Source organism: Octodon degus, unplaced genomic scaffold (assembly GCF_000260255.1).
Source record: "Octodon degus isolate 3935 unplaced genomic scaffold, OctDeg1.0 scaffold00233, whole genome shotgun sequence".
Lineage (NCBI taxonomy): Eukaryota > Metazoa > Chordata > Mammalia > Rodentia > Octodontidae > Octodon > Octodon degus.
Window position 1 is genome coordinate 1623280 of NW_004524809.1, and position 14735 is coordinate 1638014.

Genomic DNA, 14735 nt, shown 5'->3' on the forward strand with positions numbered 1-14735 from the left:
GGTCCCCAGCCACTGTGTTACTGCTGTCTCTAGAGTGGCAGGAGAGGCTGCGTGGAGTCCTGCACACCAGGCAGCCAGCATGTGGAGCTGGAGGTGAGGAGACTCCAGGGCTGGCTTCCTCTGCCTCGCCCACTCTTTGCCTCTTCTGTCCTGGCCCAGGGCATGGGTGGCGGGGAAGACCCACTTCCACCATTAAGGGAAGGCCAGGTGGGTTGTCACTGAGCCATGCCTGTCTCCAAAGATCCCTACCTTGGGCTGCACAGGACCCGTGTGGCCCAGCACTCCATGACACTCAAGAAACACCTGGTGCGTAAGGCTTTTCCAAGGTGGCTCCCAGGCTCTGGGCAAAGTGTGCTCCTCTCAGGCCCCAGCAGCTTCATCTGTAGACACAGAGGCAATGGATAGGATAGTGGACAGCAGCAGTGGTACCACCACCCAGGGCTTTCTGCCCCAAGACAGCAAGCTCGGATCTCTCTCCATGGAGGATCAGGAGGGGAGGACTCGGGCTCTGAGGATGATCCTGACCGTGGTAGCAGTAGCACCTGGGACCTGTCAGCCTCCTGCTCCAGGTGGTTATGGTGCAGCCTGAGACCCACCCGTGTCCACAGGTGAAACCAGTGCTGCCAGTCTGGGCTGCAAGCAAAGAAGTGTTCAGCCCCAGCCACCAAGGCAAGCAAAATCTTCATCTCAGGCCCAGGTCTAAGGCTCTGTGTCAGGGGGTGAGGTGGAAGCCCAGGACCCCTGCACCTGCCTACAGCCAGAGCTGGGAAATCAGCTCTCAAATGCAGTTCTGTCTCTTACTTACCTACTTATAAATTAGCTCTTTGCTCACCTGTTTTTTTTCAAAATTTTTATTTATTTGTGTGTGTGTGTGTGTGTGTGTGTGTGTGTGTGTGTGTGTGTGTGTGTGTGTGTGTGTGTGTGGCCAGCTCAGCCCACCAGGGGGCGGGACTGGCTGGCATGTGGTGCTGGGGGATTGAACTGCGGTTCCTGTGCTTTGCTAAGCTTGTTCTAAGTAGGTGCTTTAGACCACTGAGCCATCTCACCAGCCCCTGCTCACCTGTTTTTAATACCTGTTTGTTTCATCAAGGAAGATTGTTGTATTAATACTTTTCACATTGTGGAGACACAGCATGTGATACCCACAATTTAAAGGAAGACAGGTTTAATTGGGCTCACTGCTTGGGGGAAGTCAGCTCGTGTTTAGCTGATTCAAGGCAGAAACTCATAGCAGAAGGGTGTGGGAGAGCAAAGCTGCTTGGCGCAGGGAAGCAGAAAGGGGAACAGTGCCAGAGGGGGAGGGGCCAGAGGCCAGCCATCAACTGCAGGCTCCTGCCTCACAACCCACCCAGACACACCCAGAAGTGGGCTTCACCAATCCCCAGGCCAACCCAACTCCAGTCAAGTTAGCATTCCCCCCTCCTCACCACAACTGTTCAGTCTGCCCTTGGGGGTCCTCACCTGTCCATCTGCCGGCACCCCATTTCAGCTTCTGTTGTGACAGTTACCAGTTCCTCCTTTCCCACACATTCCAAGTCTCTAGTGGGTATCTGAAACTAGGAACAGCACAGAACCCTACATTTATATGCTTTTTCTGCACATGCATACCTCTGGGAAAGTTTAACTTTTAAGTTAAATTTAAGAGATTAAATTTGCTAATAAGAATTAGGCTGCCATGGGCTAGGGAGATAGCTCAGTGGCTTAAGTGCCTGCCTGGCAAGTACAAGGTCCAGAGTTTGATACCAGGTACTCCCTCCCACATACAAAATAATAAAATAAAAAAATTAGGCTGCCATAAAAGTTAGATGAAGTCAGGCACAGTGGCACTTGCCACTTGAGAGGCGGAGGCAGGAGAATTGCTGTAAGTCCCAGGCCAGCCTGGGCTCCATAGTAAGTTCAAGACCAGCTTGAACTACGTAGTGAGAACTTGCCTCAAAAAATAAAAACAAAAAGTTAGATGAATCTCTCAAGGTACCTGGCCATGCTGTACTCCCCTACCTGTGGCGTGTGAATCCTTCAATGTCTGTGTGACCAGATGAAGTAGGTGGTGGCAGGGGCATTGTGGCAAGGTGTCAGGCTGCTGTGGGTTCCTTGAACACGAGCAGGGTGACCCAAGCTGGCTCTGGAGCGGCTCACAGGTGGGTAGTATACAAAGTGTGGAGCGGGTATGGGGTGGAGCTGGGAAGCAGGAGTCATCCTGGTGCCTGGGGTGGCACTCAACTTAAATCATATGGATTATTTCTGGGATTTTCCACCCAATATTGTCAGAGAATTTCTACCTAATGTTCTCATGAAAACTGAGTGAAACAGATCAGTAGGGATAGCTGTGTTGAGTCTTTGCACTCTGATAGGCACCTGCTTGGTGCTGGGGACACTGTGGTAAGTGGAAGTGTTCCATCCTCCCAGGGCTGGCAGTGCAGGTGGGGATGAACCGGGAAGTGGTGATGCTGGCTCTGTCCAGCTGGGTGAATCTGTATCCACAGCCAGGCTTGGTTCCTTGACTTTCAAGCCAGTCTGATGGGACCAGTGTTTGGTTATAAATCTTGATCCTAAAAATGTTTGTAATGGGCAGGTTTTAAAAATGGATACTTAATGGCCAGGACTTGACAACAGTCCCCCTGGAAAACATTGCTCCTTGTGCCGGGGAGATGGCTCAGTGGAATAAGCACTTCCCTGGCAAGCACAAGGGCCTGAGTTCAATCCCTGGTTCCACCAAAAGAAAAAGAAAGAAAGAAAGAAAGAAAGAAAGAAAGAAAGAAAGAAAGAAAGAAAGAAAGAAAGAAAGGAAAGAAAGAAAACATTGCTCCTATGGGGAGGGGGATGCCTACTTCAAGGTTCCCTCTCCCCCAGGTCAAGTGGGAAGCCGCTTTCTGTCACAGGATCCTCCCTCCCAGGTGTGCAGCTGAGGACCTGTGCTTGCACACCTCCAGGGGTGGGGTGCTCCCTCCTGAGGCAGCTTGTTCTGCTTTGAGGTGGCTCTGCCATGAGAGTGCCGCCTCCCACCTCTAGGAGCACACCCTTGCCTTGCTGGGGTACCAGAACACTCTGCTCATTCACTCACTAATTCATGCAACTTTTTTGAGACAGGGCTTTGCTATATGTAACCCAAGCTGGGCTTGAACTCACAGTAATCCTTCTGCCTCAGCCTCCCAAATGCTGGGATTATAGGAGTGCATTCCACACTCTGCTTCATGTGATGCTTTTATAAAAGCAGTTATTTGAGAATGATGTCTCCACCCCTAAACTGGAAGAAGGATCAGACCCACTCTCTGAACTGTCACAGGCACTCATGCTGGAAGTTAGGCAGGGCGTAGCAGAGCGAGGTGCTGGCTATTGGGAGCAGGAAACCAAAATGCATGTCTTTTGAGCACCATTGTGTGGCACGTACTAGGCCGGGGCTGGGGACACAAATGAGATGCAATACCAATGGGCCAACAGGGGACATTTTTGAAGGTGAGGTCCCAGGTTAAAAATGCACGTGCACAGGGCATCAGCAATGGCAGCAGGCAGCATGGAGCGGAGCAGGGGGCAAGCGCACAGGAGCAGCTGGTCTTTAGTGTACCATTCTTATACAGGTTATCACACATTTATTTCCTGTATAGTGCTGTAACCAGTGCCTGCAAGTTTACCTGTGCTAAGTCATGGTTATAGAACTGTATCCTTCTGGGCACCTGGATTAGACAAGTGGGGTCACATCCTCAGCTTTGAAGCAGTCTGGGTCACTCCCAACACCCGCATATGCCCCAGGTCCACAGAAGCTCACAGGTCAGCAAGACAAACAAGCAAACATCAGAGGCCACATGGTGTCCGAAGGGGACCCCACAGGGTCAGGCTCTGCAGGATGATCTCTTAGGCTGCCAAGTGGCTTCTCACCTGAGAACAAAGCCAGAAGATGGGCAGGCACTTTGGGGTGGGAGTGTGCCCAGAGAGGGGTCCCAAGAGCTCACCCCTCTTTTACCCTATGAAACCCAGCCCATCCTGTGGCCTCCCATTCAACCAAACTGTCACCCAGGCTCCTCCTCTTGGTGCGGGTCAAGCCAGATTTAGAACATGAGATGGGCTCCATGCCCCTCACACAGACTCCCCAAATGCTATTTTGCTGCATTTTCCCACTTTCCTGTCCTTGCGCTTTACATGCACACTGCATGTGGAGATCTTGGCTGTGCTCACCCGAGTGATCTGAGAGAAGCTGCACACACAGCACACTTCCCAGGCACACCTGAGTGTACACTTCCCAAGCACGAGGGTGTTCTACACAATCACAGTATGGCTATCAAAATCAGGGAGTGAAACACAGGGTTGCTGGCTATGTTGGTGACTTTCTGCGCTGCAGAGGCCGGGGCTGTAGGGACGCAATGCCTGGCTTCAGCATAGACTTCCTGTATGAGTGTCTGGGGTGGGCCAGTGATCAGCTCTGTAACCAGGGTCCCCTCTGCTTCTTTCAAGTACTGAGAGCTCAAAGCTCCCATGTTCCAAAATGCAATTCTAGATTTATGCTCAGCTTGTAGGCCAGGTAGCTGCTGCTGGGTCCTGGTGTCTGTGAAGCTCTCTGGTGCCCTCTGCAGGCTCACACGGTCAGTGCAGGCCAGCTCACCCCAGATGCCCCAGTTCAAGAGGAATGGAGGACCTGAGGTCCACGCCATGGGCTTTTCCAGATGACCCTGTTGCCTTAACCTGCCTGGTCTGAGCTTCTTACCTTGTCCCTGCTGTGTTTCTACCCATACAGGCCACTTGGTGTAATGTGGGGGTCTGGGTCCAGCCTCCTGTCCCATGTATCCTTGCGGGAGTTGCTTTTCCTCTCTGAGCCCAAGGATACTCCATCATCAGAAGTGATGGCCTGCACATTTTTTCAGGGGCATGATGGGGGTTGATCCGTGCCAGGACTAGGTGCTGGTTACACAGAGGGCTCTCAGGAAATGTGGACATGTCCTAACCCCTCATTCCTGTGCTCTGGGGGCTCCCAGCCAAGGAGCAGCAGAGAACAAGATCCTGGGGCCCACAGGGTGGCATTCAAGCGATGGTCTCTGCACTGGGGGTTCCCATCTGGCTGAGGTAGCCTTCAAATGCCTCAGTGGCCCATGTGTCCCAGGATGTCCCTGCCCACTCCTGCTCTTTCTCTGTGTCACTTATGGGAACCTCTGCACCAAAACTCGGGCACTGCTGCTCTGTCTGTTCAGGTACCCATGGACCCGAAGCCAATGCCACCCTCCATAAGAACATCCAGATGCTGTAAACAGGCAGAAAACCTGCAGTAGAAAAGTCACCCGAGCCCTGGATTTCTCCTGAGAATGCACTGGTGTTATTAGAGCTGTCCGTCTGTCACCACTGGTCCCCGCTCAGGTCCCAGTAGCCTTATTTAGCACACACACACAAAAAAAACTTTCCTCCAAAAGCAAAATATGCACATCCCTTAATTGCTTGTGCCTCAGAACGAGAGGAGCTTGTCAGTCAGCTATCCACTGCCACATGGCAGGGCCACGTGTGTTGGTGAGTTTTATTTCTTGAAAAAAATGCAGCTTATTGTATACTTTCTATAGTAATATTCATGTATGGGATGTGGACAGAGGTGAGAATAGAGGTCAGAGTAAAGGACCCAAGGGTGCCAGTAGACACCATGGAATGGGGGAGGGATCTGAGGGGACAAGGCCTGATGTTTATGCCCCTGTGCTGGCCTGAGAGCGAAGAAGTGGTAGGAGGGGTGCTGACCACAGGTGTCACTCCCGCTTGTGCCCCAGAACTACCTCTCAGTAGCCCCAACCTTGGCACTGGGTGCTCAGATGCATCCTAGGTGGTTCTGAGGGTCCTGCAAGGGATGACTTGTGGGGACAAGGGGAGGGAACAGCTGTCACCACGACAGGTCATCAGAATGGCATGTCTGTGTGTTCACTGTGTTCTAAACCACTGATACTTGCTAGGAGTGGGAATATGCCTGGAACAGTGGACAGGAGCCCCACATTTCCCACCTGCAAGGCAGCTGGACTGACCCGTGGTTGGGAAAGGAGACACCTGGAGATCTGGAACCTTTAGCTCAACGTCAATGTCAGATGGTGGAGGATGGAGCTGGAGAAGCCAGGAACTAGAAAACAGGAAGAAGGATCCTTTGGGAGAAGGCACATAGCTACATGGATAATACATATGTACACATGATACATGTATATAAGCCTGTGGTTTTGTTTCCTAAGGTTTAATATGTTTTCCTGTTGCTTCGAGACAGGGTCTTGTTACACAGTCCAGGCTGGCCTTGAACTCACTATGGCAAATTTTCTCAGCTGTTGTGTCCCAGCAACGGAAAGGTGGCTGACATAAGGTATTTTTAAGGTGTACAGAAAAACCAAGACACCTACGAATGTAAATTCACCAAATAAATACAAAAGATCAGAAAGCACATGAAAAAATAAATATTCACTCATATTTAAGAACTCTTTAGCTATGAGATTGAAAAATATACTATTTTGAAATAGCAAGATCTGGTTTTGGAAAGGGCATAGGCGAAACGATGGTTACCACACACTCCTGTGGAGTACAAAAACATACGCTGTCCTTGTGGCCCTCTTTCCCAGCTATGGGTGGCCTTCCACACACACAGATCTGCTACACATACCGACACTCTCATCTTCTCAGCACTGGGGAAGCTGAGGCAGGAGGATTGCCATAATTTTGAGAGAAGCCGGCACTACACTGTGAGGCGTGCCCTGCCCCCAAATGCACAAATCTTCAGACTTAGCTGTTCTGCTGCTGAGTTTATCGAGAAAGCACAGCAAGGGGCATACAATGTGGACTTTAAGACCGTGAGGTGTCTTTGTGATGTTTCTGTGAACAGGATCAATAGTTTTAGTCACTTGGCCTGGAAATGGTCTTGATATGGCGTGAGCTTTAGAGAAACATTAACTCTGCAACCCAACATTCACAGACCCCACCTATGGCCCCTCCTGGCAAGGTCCTGGGGACATAGAAGGGCATCTGGAAGCTCCTTTCCGTACGAGAGAGTCTGGAAATCATGTGATAGCCCAGCGCTAGGGTAGGCTGGGGACCCAAACGCCACATTTCCTTCTGCTTCTTGAACGCTGTCAGTGTAGTGTGAGAGCCCTGGTTCCCATGCTAATCAGCGCTCTAATTAGCAGCACATCAGATTAATAAAGAGGGGGAAGGGAAGTGGCTTCATTAGTGGCAGTTTGACAGACAAATCCTTCAAACTCAGGGCTCTGGGTGGGGGTGGTAAGGGCTCTGGACTGCTGCTACTGTAACACCGGCTGCTTGTTGAGCGCTCAGTTGGTGCTGGGCATGGGCTGTGTGTTTTCCCTCTTTCATCTCAGTGCGCTTCAACAATTTTGTGAGGAAACTGGGGCACAAAGGGATCATGACATGTTCAGAGCTGCGTGGAGAGTGAGGAGCAGTTGGAACGCGTATGTGCAGGTCTGCCTGCCCACTGAGCCAGGGCCGATGAGTTCTTACAATGCCGCTCCCTGTCCACTCCCTCACCAGCATCCTATCCGCCCACCACGCGCCCACACATCCACTCATCATGCATCTACCCACCAGTCCACTCAGCCTCCATCTATCCAGCTAACACCCACCCCTCATTCACCATCCATCTACCCACCCACTCACTCACCCATCAACCTACCTTTTCATCATCCACGCACCTACACATCCATCTTTGTCCACAAAGCACAGGCCATTCATCTAGCTATTTACCTTGACCCACACTTACCTAACATCCACCCCTCCATCACCACCCATCTGTCTGTCATCTAGTTGTCCCCCATCCATCCTTTCATTCTTCCATCCTTTCATTCTTCCACAGTTCTACTATCTCTCAATCTACCATCCATTATCCATCTATCTGCCATTCCCTCATCCCTCCATCTGTTCATCTACCCATTTGTTGAACTCCTTCTTGTATCAGGCAGTATACTGGGTATTTATGACATAGAGGTAAATTAGAAAAAGTCCTGGTCCCTCCAGACCTTCCTTGATAGTAGGTGGGTAGCAGGGGGTGGGAGAGACAGATAATAATTTAAAACATGAATGTTGAGCATATGATAAATAAAGTAGAGATTGGGGGCATAGAAAGAGGTGGGGAAGGGTATTATTTTAGCTAATGTGGTCATTAGGTCAGTGAGCAGGTGACATTTAAGTACAGACCTCAATGAAGGGAAGGAGCCGGCCAAGAGGAGATCAGGGAGCGAGCAGGCCAGAAGGATTTGTGGGTACAAAGGCCTGAGGCCTCCCTGATGTGGAAGACCAGGTGTCTTTCTGCCCAGGCCCTGGTGTTCAGTGGCTGCACCTTTGCTTATTCTAATCCCCTGCCTGCCCTTTCTCTTCCTTCTCCTCTAGCTCTGGCCAGGCTCAGGACCACTGTTGCAGCAAAGCCCCCCCTGGCTGAATCATCTTCAGGTTCTCTACTTAGGTGGCTCCTTTTCCAGCATGCAGGCTAATTTGATGCCTCCTTGGTGATCCCAGACTCCAGACAGAGGGCAGGTCCTGGAGCAGAGAGATCTGAAGGTCTCAACAGACAGTGAAGTGGTTTTGATGGCCACATGCCGTAAATGAGGGTATGAGTGGCACATATGGAGAGGAGAAGGGCACTGGTCACACCCTGGTGAGCAGCACAGGGTGGAGGAGGGAGGTGGAACAATTCTCTAGATATGGTGGAAAGACCCATGGGAGAGCCAAAGCAGGGACACAGCCTGTGCTGCTGGATGCTTTAGGCACTCACTCTGCCTGCTGGTGGTAGGTGGGACTGGAGGGACGGGACACTTGGAAGTCCCACAGGAGACCCCTCAAGTGCGAAAGGATGGTGGTTTGGATCAGGTATTCCTGATGTCCACCTCCAGGTCTGCCGAATAATCACCTGGATCATCAGAACCCGCCTCAGAAAACATCTAGTTCCTACCCATCCGGCCCACATGGGCCCGCCACGCAGAAGCTCCAGCAAATGGCACAGCCTCAGGGAGACCTTAGGAAGGAAGGTCTGTCTCAGGTTCTTTGATAAGCTGGAGTCATGCTATGTGGGCTTCTACTCCCTCCCATCGCCTTTGGGCCCCAGTTCTCTGACTCACAGTTCAAATGCTTGGTGTGATGGATTCAGCCTCTCACTCAAGAGGTGATCGGATGACCAGGCCTCGCCATTCAGGCATGTCCCACAATCTTGGTCACACTTACTGGCTATGAGATAGACACATGTCGTAGGCATATCCAGTGAGACCCAAGACTGTGACAGACATGGGACAAAATGCTTACTTGAGAGTATGGCTGTCAATCTGGTAGGATGTAAACTCAAAGCTTCCCAAAGCTTATTTCTGTCCATCATTAAAAGTATGGACAACTGGAGGGTAAACCAAGGCTGGAGAAAGGCAGAACTGGGAGGTGGACAAAGACTAATTCCTGCTGCCATCCTCTGCGCACCTGGATCTAGCTATACTTGAAGCCAGGCCTTCTGGAAATTGTTATGAATTGACACATTCTCTCTTATGCTTTAAAAAAGTTGAGTTAAACATTTTTTAGGTTTCTTTTCTTTTATAGTTCCAGGGACACAAACTCAGGACCTTGCCCTTGCCAGGCAAGCATTTATTCCACTGAGCTACTTCCCCAGCCAGCCTCATCTGTAAGTTTCTTAAGGTGGTAAACTCCTCCTGAGACTCGAAGGAGGTGGCTGCTTCTCTTCGGATCCTTGTTATGCAAAGTACAAGTAAAGGATCATGAGCAACAACTGAGTAAGTGTTAGAAATGGGACTGCGGAGATGGCTCAGTAGAATAAGCGCTTCCCTGACAAGCGCAAGGGCCTGAGTTCAAGCCCTGGTTCCACAAAAAATAAAAATAAATAAATAAATAAATAAATTTTCCCCACTTCTGAAAAAAGAAAGAAAGAAAGAAAGAGAAAAGAAAAAAAAGAAAGTAGAAACGCGGAACTTCGGACACCACTCTAGGCTTCCCGGATCCATAGCTGCCTTTGGGCCAACTCTGCAGCAGAAGCCAGTGCCTGTGGCCCTTGAAGGACACCTTCCTAAGCTTTGAACAGAATAAGATGTCTTAAGATTCTTCCCAGTGCTGAGACCTCTGCTCTGTTTCTAACGTATCTCAGAGAGGGAGGAAGCTGGTGGAAAGTGTGGGGAAGAAGGAGCTGAGGGAAGTCCCTGTGCTTCTGTTTGGAGAGTGAGCCTCCTGCCTGAACTGCCCTTTACATTTAGCTAGAATATTAGAGAATATTAGCCATGGAAATGGTAGAGGGAACTGGAGCTCTCAGCCATGGGTGGTGGCTTCTTTAATTTGACACTTTGCTGTTTGGAGGGAAAAACAGATGTTCTCTCTTTTCTTTCACTAACTGGAAGTACTGGAGATTGAATCCAGGGCCTTTACCTGAGCACTTTACGTTTTTTATATTTTTAAAAATTTGATACAGGGTCTCCTTGCACAACTTGGACTTGTAGTGATCCTCCTGTTTCAGCTTCCCTAGTGCTGGGATTACAGGCATGTGCCACCACACCCAGTTTCAGGGCCTGCACAATGCGCCCAGGTTTCTGGGGCCAGCATGGCATGAGGTACCTGGGATTCCTCATGGAATTGTCCTGGGATTGAAGGACAAGCTGCTGTTTCTCCTTCAGCGGGGAGCCAAGTGTGGAGTCCTGGGGCTGGAGTCACCAGATCAGTCCCCTGTGAGTCTGGGAGAGGAAGGCTCACCACTGCTTGGCAGGTGACAGGAACTCAGAAATACCCACCAAGGGACATGACAATGAAGCAGTGTTCAGGGACATCCTCAGGACAACCAGAGAAACAGCTCATGGCTGCTGGATGATGTCCCCTGGGTTTGATAAACGTTGTGTGGTTATGACAAGGAGGCCCTGGCTCCTGGAAGACTTCTGCTTACTTAAAAAGAGTATGGCTCCAAACCAGAAAGTTATTTTAAAATGACTTAGCAAAACAGGGGCAATAACCTTGCAGCTCACATGCGAAAGTGGAGGCAGCAAGAGGAGAGGAGCTTGGCTGAGTGGCATTGCCTGCCTCCTCCCACCAGTTTCTGTGCCCAGCCCTGCCCTTCCCATGCCCACTGTGGGACAAAATACCTGTAAAGGTGAAGGGCAAGCTCTTTCCTCTTTTCCTCCGCTCTCAGAAGCTTCAGGCCAGGTCTTCTACTTCTGTGTTTCGGGGCCCATGGTGAGCAGCGTGCAAAGGCAGCAGAAGCACTGCACAAAGACTGGTACTTTACCTTGGCTGGAAGAGGCAGAGACCAGAAGGGGCGGGCTGTGGGCATACCTTTGAGGACACGCCCCTAGCAGCCTGACTTCCTCCCACTAGGCTCCACCTTTTAAAGGCCGAACACATCAGACATTAACAGATTCTGGAGGAAAGATATTCACTATCCAAACTATAACCCTTTCCCAAATGCTTGACAGGGCAAAGGACAGTACAAGCCTATTGGTTCCAAAAGCAGGAGAAAAATGAAGCTACAGTGTGAAATAGAAAGCCCCCCTTTCCTTCTGTGGTCTTTCAACTTATCATGGCGTTTATTTATTTGATATTTGTGTTCTAAATAAAAGAAAATTTAAATTATTAGTATAAAGGTTTTTGTTCCTCTTTATAATGTGCAAACTCAACTATATGCACATTTAACTCGTATGTGAAATTACACAGTACATATGTTTTCCAAGACTGGTACTAGCATACACATTTCATTTTTACCAGAATAGTGCAAAACTGCCCAAAATTAAGTTTATTTTGCTTCTTGAGATGCACACATTCTGCCAACACTCATTACCTTTGGCTAATTATGAAAAGGAAAGCAGGGGTTGCCTGGCCACCTTATCTTTAACCAACACATCACTGGTTGGCACAAGCTTGTGGTGTGCTGTGCTAGTGTGTTTTCCGTGGCTGTCTCAAGATACCTTGGATTGCATAATTTAGGAGGAAAAGAGCTCTGCATAGCGCCAGTTTTGGAGGCTAGAAGTGTGAAAGCTTGGTGTCGGTTCCAGTGATGGCTGGATGGCTCATGGTGCCCGCAGCTTGACAACACCATGCTATGGACTGATCCTCCAGTCTTTGCCCGTTGGGGGATGCACTTATTCCATATGCAAGCCATAGTCCACTCACAGGGATGAATATGTGGGTTCCCTGGTTACTAGGGCTCCAGCTCCTTCTTGGTTCTGATGGAGCGTCACCTCCCAGGCTCTCCGAGGCCCCATTGCTCAGCATGCGGATAACGTGCTCACCTTGTGCTAGCTGGGACTCTCAGGCAGCTCCTTTGCATGTGCCTTCCAGAGTCCTGGCTCACAGGGCACCTCCATGGCCATGTACAAAAGGGGCAAGGAATGTGGGGGCTTGTTCATTCCCCCCACCCCTTCCAGACCCTTGTCCACCTGTCACACAGCGTCTGTGGTCTTGTCCCTGTGATGGATCCCTCATCCCGTCCTATTTTCAGTTTTCCCTTCCAAGACAAGACCTTGACAGGAACAGAAGGGATGGAAGGAAAAAGATGAGCCAACAACTAGTGACCCTATGCAGTGTGTGTGGCCATCCATCAAACTGTCCTTACGTCTTCTCTGTGGAGCCACATTTTCCTAAATGAAAAATTCTTAATAAAAATTAGTGTTGAGGAATGAGTCAGTAAGCAAAGGAGTGATTGTCATTTATGAAAGCCACTTTAACTTTTGTCCTTTGGCTTTAGGCTTTTACTTTGCAGACCCTTTACACAGGCAAAGCACCTTCTTATGTAGCTGAGAGTCATTTTCTCTGCACTTATCCTATAACTTTGGGGAAGACCACTTCTACTTTGCTAGATTTTACGTGCAAGTTCCTCTTTATTGGGGAAAATAGTTGACATCTATGACAAAAGAGGCTAATGCGCTCCTACTCATAAGAACCGAAGGGCGGATACTGCATATCATAGAACCTTTATTATTTTCCTCTAAATTCTTAGAAACTTACATAACGCCCGGGCTCTAGTTATGACACCATAGACATTTAAAATGCATCTTCATTTATAAATATTTTACATTTGGTCCATAGAACAGATAATTTTACTAAATAATACTGTATTTTTTTAAAACAGGCTCTGTATATAGTTTGAATATGTATATATTACATATATTTTTTAATATAGAGATAAATTTACTTGATGTTCTGAGAATAAATCCTTATTGCAAAAAAAAAAAGCATATATGATAATACAATAGCTCTCCCCCCATCCCGGGCAAATACTAGAAAAAAAAAAGTTACACATATTCACGGATCTCACAGTAGCTGTACAAGACTTAATATTGTGCTCTATAAGGTGAGTTTGGGTGGAAATCAGGGGATTTCTTGCCAAACGTCTCGGTTAGAGGAGCTTACAAACATTAAATATATTGTGTTTATCATAGGAAGACTGTCTCAGTTTCACATTGAAGACAAGGAGAAGGGAGTCCCCACCTGTCCCCTAAGGGCACACATACTTGGACAGTGGGGTGGGACAGAAGACACAGTGGCGGGTCCTTCCATCCTAAACCCTAGAACCTCAAAACTGAACGCAGCTGGATTGTGGCTTTCCCACATGGCCCGGGGTGCCTTGGAATGTGACTATTTTACAGATGGCCTCAGGAAAGCTGCAGACCCTTCAGGCCACGCAGGGGGACAGATGTGCATGGTGTGTGTACCTATGTGCATACAGACATTTAAAATTCTCTACAATAATGTGCTGGGTGCTCTGAGGGTAATATCTTATTGCAAGAACTGGTGTGCTGGTCACTCCTGATGAGCAGGAGAAGAGACTAAGAAACCCACAGTCACAGTACTTACCATAGTTAATAAGGATTAGTCAGGAAACACGGTTTGCGAGCTAACAAGCTAAGGAGCTATGGGTGAGACTTCTGCTTTGCTACGGGGACCCTTTCTCTTGGCTGATGCAAAGACCACCTCACAGGAGCTCTGAGGACCCCACAACCTGGCTTCACCACAAATACCACAAAGCCAATTCCTGAAAGGGACACCTCCCACTTCCCAAGGAAGCATGGTTGGCTTCAGAAGCCCAAGGTGGGATGGGATGAAGGCTGGGAGGACACGAGTGCCTCAGTTAGTGGGTCATGGTGCTTCCTGCTGAGGAATCTGGGGAAGGAGTCAGCAGCTGAAAACGGGGTGGCAGTGTGAGTGACAGTATAAGAGGGACCCTGAGGGACAGCTGGGTCTGCCTTGACCAAGACAGTCCCTTCCCCTTCTTCCCTCTGTGGGGCTTTTGTGCTCTGTAAAGGTGGGCAGTGAAGGAGTGTTCTTGCCGGGGATGTCCCCCTTGGTGGCGACCAAGAGAAACCAGCTGTGCGTGGAACACTTTTCCAGTACTCAGAGCCCTTCTGGCAGGTGGGCCAGGTCCAATCTGAACCTGGCAGTGGAGGAGCTGCCCAGAGGCCCATCCACTAGGATATGTGGGGAAGGGACACTGCCTGAGGTCTCTGGGGGTGTTTTGTCAGCTGCCTCGGGAAGGAGAAGCCCACAACTGTGGAGTCAGAGCTCTGCTGGCTCCTGCCCCTTAGTGCGAAGCCCCTGTGGTCCCGTTGTACAAAATGCCCATATTGTGGGTCCCAGGCTGCATCTGGCAGAACCGGCATCCTGCGAAGTCCCACGTAACAGTCAGGGTCTGGCAGTAAGAAAACAGTCAGGAAAACGACTAAAAGCCAGGAGTGTGTGTGGCCTTTCCCAGCCACACTCGCTGGAGGCTAAAAATGGGCTACCGCGACCATGAAGAATGCTAACTGGCCACGTGGTGCTTT